This window comes from Echinops telfairi, unplaced genomic scaffold (genome assembly GCF_000313985.2).
Source record: "Echinops telfairi isolate 266 unplaced genomic scaffold, ASM31398v2 ScPeMD7_5;HRSCAF=22, whole genome shotgun sequence".
NCBI classification, from domain to species: domain Eukaryota; kingdom Metazoa; phylum Chordata; class Mammalia; order Afrosoricida; family Tenrecidae; genus Echinops; species Echinops telfairi.
The window spans coordinates 22597685-22605577 of NW_022103901.1; positions in this window are offsets into that span (position 1 = coordinate 22597685).

Consider the following 7893-nt stretch of genomic DNA (forward strand, 5'->3'; position numbering starts at 1 on the left):
TCTCTATCCTATAGTCACAGTCCCACGGCCCCCTGGCTCTCCTCTCAGCACCTGGAGCACTTTGCTGAGTCCTCCTAGGTGTCGCCCAATCTGCACTGCTCTGGCCTTTCCATCAAAACTCGTTGCTTTAATGTTAACAGACACAAATTTGCTCTTTGACAACATAAGCTCCTTGCCCTCTCACATTCGATGTAATCTTTCAAGGTGCTGTTAAGTTGATCCCATACACATAGCATAAAACTCAACAGACCTTTTTTTAATCTTCATAAATTTTAAAAATCTATTTGGAAAATGTCAGAGTATCACATGACTCAAAAAAAATGAAAGTATCTTTCATTTTAAAATATTTTCAAAAGTTTGCCAATGTAGCACAAGAACAAACTCAAGGTGGATCACGCACGGACCTAGAAGTAAAACCCCAAACCATCAGGATCATTAATGAAGGAATTGGGGCAAACCTAAGCACCTTGGCCCAGGGAATACATAGGCTAACTTTAAGAAGGGTGCACACACAGGTGACATGAAATCGACAAGTGGGATTTACTATGGATAAAATACTTGTGTGTCAAAAGACTTCACCAAAAGGGTAATAAGGCAACCCACAGACTGGAAGAGGATTTTTAGCAACAACACAATAAAGGATTTATTACGAAAATCTACAATACCCTCCTTGCCTACCCCTTGAAGAAGTGGACAAAAGAACTGAAAAGAGGTTTCACTAGGGAGGAGACCCATATGGCCAATAAACACATGAGAAAGGACTCCTGTTCATTAGCCATCAGAGAAATGCAAATCAAAACAACCTTGAGATACCATCTAACACCCTTCAGGTTAGTCCAAATCAGAAAATCAAAGAGCAACAAATGTTGGAGGGGATGTGGCAAGCTAGGAACTCTCCTCCACTGCTGGTGATCATGTAGATATGTACATCCTTTATGGAAAGTGATCTGATGATATTTAAAGAAAATGGAAATTGATCTACTTTATAACTGAGCTATCCCTCTACTGGGCATATATACACACAGAAGAGGTAAGAAATAAACCACGACCAGGCTGCACTCCAATGTTTATTGTGCAGCAATTCACAATCGCAAAGAGTTGGAAACAACTCAAATTTCCATCTGTAGACAAGTGGATCAGTTAACTCTGGCATATACACACAATGGAGTACTATGCATCACTAAAAAGCCCTGATGAGCACATGAAACACATCGTGTCATGGAAAGAGTTGGAGGAAATTATGCTAAGTGAGGTCAGCCAATCACAAAAGGAGAAGTGCAACATGAGTCCCCTGAGGTAAGTATAATCAGCACAGTAGGGATACAAGAGAAGCCACCTGTCTCACAATATTTGGGTAGAGGTACAAGGAGTCCGGAGGAGGTTAGACCAAACCCAAGGAGATACATGTAAGTCCAACACAAAGAAGGGTGATGGGGGGTGAGGGGAAGGGAGAAAAGGAGGAGGTGAAAGTGAGATGATTGCAGGTGGGGCGGGGGGAGCAGGGCACTAACCCACCCAGGGGGAGAGTATTGATTTTGTCTCCACAGAATTGGGAGGGGGCATGCAGACCCTACCACGATGCACCAAACCATGAGGCCACCATGGCCACGTGGAGGAATGCACGAAAAGACAGGACTACAGGGCTGGCTCCAACCAGAGCCAATCTAACCCTCACCCTAGAAATATGGGTGACAGAGAACAACACTAAACCTACAGTGCCCATCATTGTGATCGGTTCCTCCTTTCTCCCTCCTTCTCTCCCTGCTTTTCCCTACCGTTCTGGTATTACTATTCCCACTCCTGTTGCTGGATTCCATGTGCCGTGCACTGCCATCTCATATCTACACCTGTGTATAGATAAGTCCAGTCTAGTTTGAATTGAGAAGCAGCACTGGGGTCATGATAGTGGAGGGTTAAGAAGCCTCAAGGAACCAGAGGAATATTGTGTGTTTCATCAATGCTTTACTGGTTGACTCATCCCTTCCTTGTGGCTCCTCTATAGGGGGGATTTTTCCATTGTCTACAGATGGGTATTGGGTCTTTGCTCCCCACCCTTTCTCAACAATGTTTTTGTTTGTTATGTGTCTTCTGATGCCTTTTACCCAGTCCCGATGACTCCTCATGGTCACACTGGTGGTGTGCTTCTTCCACATGGGCTTGTTGCTTCTCTGCTGAATGGATGCTTGTTTAAGTTCAAGCCTTTTAGACCCCAGACGCTATATCTTTTTATAGCCAGGCACCCTCTGCTTTCTTATGCACCCATTTTGTCTTCAGCAATTGTGTCAGGAGCATCTCAGAGTGAGCATCTCAGAGTGCCGATTTCTTAGAACAAAGTGTTCTTTTATTGAGGGAGGGAATGAGCAGAAGCCCGAACTCTATCGGATAAGTAAAGTTTTCACATTCTGCTTTTTGCTTGTGTTTAGTTTCTACATTTTCTATGAGCATGTCACTTATAAAAAATCAGTAGGACTTTACAAGCACACCTACAGCTACTGTACAAGTAATAAATAAGAAAGTCAAGGAAGGTGGAAAAAGCAAGCATAGGAAAACTCATCTTGTTCTTGCTGTGTGTAAACTTTGCCAGTGTATTCTCAACCACTCCAACCCTACCTTTTGAAACAGTGTTAAGAGTTTGAAGGCATTTAAAAACAGGCTCCTGTGTTGACTCCTAAACTAGACATCTGAAAACATTTAGGCATCGGAGGGAAGAAGGCAAGATTCTTCTCATCCACCCAGAACTTGTTATCGAGAGAAAATAGTCCTGGAAGGTTAACAAACTTGACAGAGGGTTAGTGAAAAACGCAAAGTCCCTCAAGAAGTTGATTGACACAGTGGCTGTAACAATGGGCTGTAACAACAGCGACAATGGTGAGGATGGAACCGGACCAGGTAGATTTCACTCTGCTGTCCATAGGTTGCTCGCTAGGGGTCTGAGCAAATCAAAAGCACCTAAAAACAGCAAGTGATTTGTTCTTGAGTGTTTTCCAGAACTTAAAGTATGCAATGGGCCCTTACAGAAGGGATGCCGGGAGGAGACTAGCTAATCAGGGTGCAGTGTAGCAACGATGAAACATACAACTTTCCTCTAGTTCTTAAATGCTTCCTCCCCCCAACTATCATGAACCCAAATCTACCTTACAAATCTGGCTAGACCAGAGGATGTACACTGGTACAGATAGCAACTGGAAACACAGGGAATCCAGGACAGATGATTCCTTCAAGACCAGTGGTGAGAGTGGGGATACCAAGAGGGTGAAAGGAGGGTGGGGTAGAAAGGAAGAACCGATTACAAGGATCTACATATAACCCCCTCCCTGGGGGACAGACAACAGAAAAGTGGTGAAGGGAGATGTCGGGCAGTGTAAAACATGAAAAATAATAATAATTTATAAATTATCAAGGGCTTGTGAGGAAGGGGGAGTGGGGAGGGAGGGGTAAAAATGAGGAGCTGATACCAAGGGCTCAAGTAGAAAGCAAATGTTTTGAGGATGAGGGCAACAAATATACAAATGTGCTTGACCCAATGGATGGATCTATGGATTGTGATAAGAGTTGTATGAGCCCCCAATAAAGTGATTTTTTTTAAAAGGTATGGGGTGGGAATGTTACATGTTTAGGGGGGAGGGCATAGGGATTTTACTTTTCATTTTACATATATTGAAAGCAATTGTAAAGTGCTTTTGTAAGGAAAATGTGTTATTTCATTCATGTAAATACAGCATCTTGACTAAAATCCAAGGGATAATTTTAAGTAGTGTCTCCTAATTCTTCAACAGCATACAATTCTATAGCTAAAAAGTATTTTGTTATTAGTGAAAAGTGATTCCATTTCAGGGATGCCAATAAGCAGAGTAAACCAGTTTACTAGAAAATGAAGCCAGCGCCATACAAATTGTACATAAAACAAACGATACTGTTTTAATGATCATTAATCATTTAAAATGCAAGCAACTAAATGCAATATGGTATGCTGAGTTGGGAGTGTTGGAATAGGAGAGAGAGAGATTATGAAAAAGGCTGACAAAAATACCAAAGCATGCAGCTTAGTTAAGAGTAACTGTGATAGTGAAGATATGAGTCAACTTAACCGGGCCAGGATTCTCAGCGGTTTGGCAGCCAAGACCTAGGGATCCCCCATGATCTAATGTAATCACCTCCAAATTGGGATTTGCTATGAACAGCCAATCGGTTTAAGATTAGGGTGGGATGCAACACCCTTACTTGATCAACTAAATGGACATTTCCTCAGGGGTGTGGACGACATCCAATACAAGGGGATGATGTAGAAAACTTGCTTGTCTTGTGCTGCGTTTGAATCCTGCATCTGGCTTATCCTTCAACATTTGGTTCTTTGGACTTGAGCCAGTCGCCTGCCATACTGTTTGCCAATCTTGGGAGTCATCAGCAGCTTGCCATCTTACTTGCTGACCTTGGGTTCATTTGCCTCTGCAGCCACAAGCCTCTCATCTTCCTGCCTATCTTAGGTGCATCAGCCCCTGCAGCTACAAGAATCAGAAGAAGCCTCCAATCTACCATATGACCCACTTAAACTTGCCTGCCTCTACAACCGTGTGAACCATTTTCTTGATACAAATCTTTCTCTTTATCTCTCCCTCTCTCTCTTCCTCTCTCCACATGTAAGCTCCACTGTTTTTGCTTCACTAGAGAATCCAGGTTAGGACAGTAACGTGCCAATGTTTATTTTCATTTGAAAAGCACACCATGGTTATGTTACATGTTAATCTTATAGGAGTTATATCGTTATATATCGTTAGGTGGGGGGATACAGGCAGACAGACCTATTGTGGCTTTGGTTCCAGACCATCACAATAGGTGAATATCACAATAAAGTGAGTTATACTATTTTTTTTTAATTTCCCAGTACACGTATGCTCACACTAATACCTCTAAGTCAGTTGCTGCCCCAGCAATTCCAGCTCTGATTGAACCACTAGAACAAAGTAGAAGAAAGTGCTCCCGACGGTTTCTGTAGCTGTTTGAGGAAGCAGACAACCACCTTTCCCCTGTGGAGCAGCTGGTGGATTCCAACCAATGACTTTTTTGATTAGTCTAATGCCTAACCCACTGTACTACCAGGGTTCCTTTGCTTATACTAGTCTATTAAAGGAGTCCTGGTGGCATTCTAGGTTAGGCACGAGGCTGCTAATCAAAAGGTCAGCAGATCTGCCCTCATGATTTGGTCTTGGAAACCCTATAAAGCAGTGGTTCTCAACCTTCCTAATGCTGCAACCCTTTCACACAGTTCCTCATGTGGTGGTGACCCCCAACCATAAAATTATTTTCGTTGCTACTTCATCACTGTCATTTTGCTACTATTATGAATCGGTCATTCTCAACCTGAGATTGAGAACCACAGCTTTAAAGAGGTAATGGAGCCAGAGCCAAGGGATCTAGGTGGCTTCAGGAGGCCAAGCTTGGCAAAGAAGCCTTCTCCCTTAGGGCACCAGAGGAATGAGGCCCTGCTGACCCGTTCAACCAGGAGGACTCCCACCTCCAGAACCGTACGATGATCAGTCTGTGCCGCTCCTCACGCTCGTTCCTTGCAGCAGCCATCAGAAACTAAAAACTAAAAACAAAAACAAAGAGTGACTTCCCCAAAGGGAAAAACATGATGCTGCTATGAAACAAAGAATGGATGCTAGGCAGGCAAAACCAATACATGTCCCCACCCAGAGATTTTGTAATCACACATCCCCCATGGCCCTGAGTGGCACCATTCAAGTAGAGAACAGTGTGCACGGTGTCCTCTAGAGGTAGGCCACACGAAGAGTGACTTCATTTCCTAGTGCTGCTGTAGCCCAAACACCACAAGCGAGTGACTTCCCAGAACAGCATGTATTTCCCCACAGCTCTGGATGAGAAGAGCCCATCATCAGTGGCACGAGGGTGGGCTGGGGAACCTCTGAGGGCAGAGCAGCCAGACCCCGCCCCCCACCCCCTCACAGGACCTAACGCTCTGACCAGTTGCCTCCCCCCAACCCATGTCCTCCAGCTGTGCCCTGTCCCATGGGAGGTGAGATGCTTTCTCTGCCAATTGACAGGTAGCACAGCCTGCGTGCTCTCACTCTGGATGGCAGGTAACTGGATGGACGGTGTGGTGGTGGGGTGGCAACAAGATGCCATGCTGAGTGCAGGGTGACACCAACCCAAGTGATGCCATTTCCATGGCCGAACCTCCCAGCTTGTCTGCTGCCAACATTCTGCTCTGGGCTCTGGAGTCGGGGTGCAGTCTACACCCCCTGTACTCTCCCGTGACACCACGGCTAACCAGGGTCTGCACTGTGTCGTTTCTTCCCTGTAGCCAGTCCTAGCTCTTCCTTGGCCCTGAGTCTGTAGACAGCCCTCCCAAGTGTCTCCACCACCAGCACCAGCACCATGCCCCCACCTCTTGCCCCAGCTCTACATCCAATCTGCTCTTTTTATAACAGAAGTGACTAGGTTTAGAGCCCACCCTACTTGGGAATGGTCCAATTAACACACTAAAGAAAACCCCAATTCCAAACAGGATTATAGCCAGATCTCTAGGGATTGAGATTCCAACACATATTTTAAAGTGGCGGGGTGAGCAGGGGAACAATTTAATTACAATTGAGACATATTGAACAGTGCCTTATACCAAGACGCATTGCCATTGAGTCTATGCTGACCCATAGCGGGCCCCTGTGGGTTTCTGAGACTGTAACTGGTTGAGAACCGCTGCTATACAACGCTATGAGTTGGCATCAGCTAGATGGCAGTGGGTTGGACTGGGCTGGGTTGGGTAGTCTATTAAGGGATGAGCTCTCAAAACACTCTCCCTGCCATTGAGTCAATGCTAACTCCTTTCGACCTGCTAACACAGGGTAGAACTGTCCCTGTGGGTTTCTGAGACTGTAACTCTTTACGGGAATTGAAAGCCTTACAGGGAGAATTACCAAAATATGCCAGAGACATCCAGTGAGCACAAGCTGTTGGAAAAAATAGTGCTGATGGGCTTGCTCGACAGAGCTGCCATAAACCTTCAAATTGTAGGAAATATCTGCCATGGGCAAAGAAGGGGGGTGGGGAAGCAAAGCGCCCCAAAACAATGTATGCCTGTACAGGAATTCCCTGTGCCATCTTTGCAAAACTCCTGTAGATCTAAAATTACCGTATATACTCGAGTATAAGCCGACCCGGAAACCAGCTGGGGCACCTAATTTTACCACAAAAACGGCATTAAAAATGGGCTGAAAAAAACTTGGCTTATACACGAGTTTATATGGTATGACAAAACATTCTTCAAATTGATTTTCAAAAGGCCAGTATAACTGAAACAAGTTAGAATCGACCGTTGTGTAGAAGACAAAGACAATTATAAAAACCCATCAAGCAGCAAACTGTGAGTGAGCAGCTCTGGAGCTGTGTCTCTGGTCTACCTCTATCATGACAGTCTGCTACCTCGTCTCACCATCTGTTCATTGCAAAAAGGGCAGAGTGCTGCTCTTTTATATGGCAGTCATTTTTCCTTAGTTTTTTTTTCACGTCGACTACTAATGTTTTTAGTGTGGTTGCAATGGGGACTTGCTTTGCCGACCCACCGAGTATCTCTGGTGAGCGGCTGTGTAGGAGCATCCTGATTCTTTCAGGTCCGTGATGAGCCAAACTTTGTGCTCGGTGGACTCCCAGACAGTCCAACTTGGTAAGGCCTACCCCAAACGTATGCGGTTTGATGGGAACAGTAGATAAAGGGTGTGGTTGTTGCTCTGTTGGCGTGGTTGGAGCTCAGCGACCCCCTTGGGCAGTCGAACTGCACTCCAGTGGGAGATGAAGGCTAAGACCCTTTGGAAGCAGGTCAGCAGGCCTCTCTCCTAAGGTGCCTCTGGAAGGACGCAAAGGTCCAACCTTTCAGCT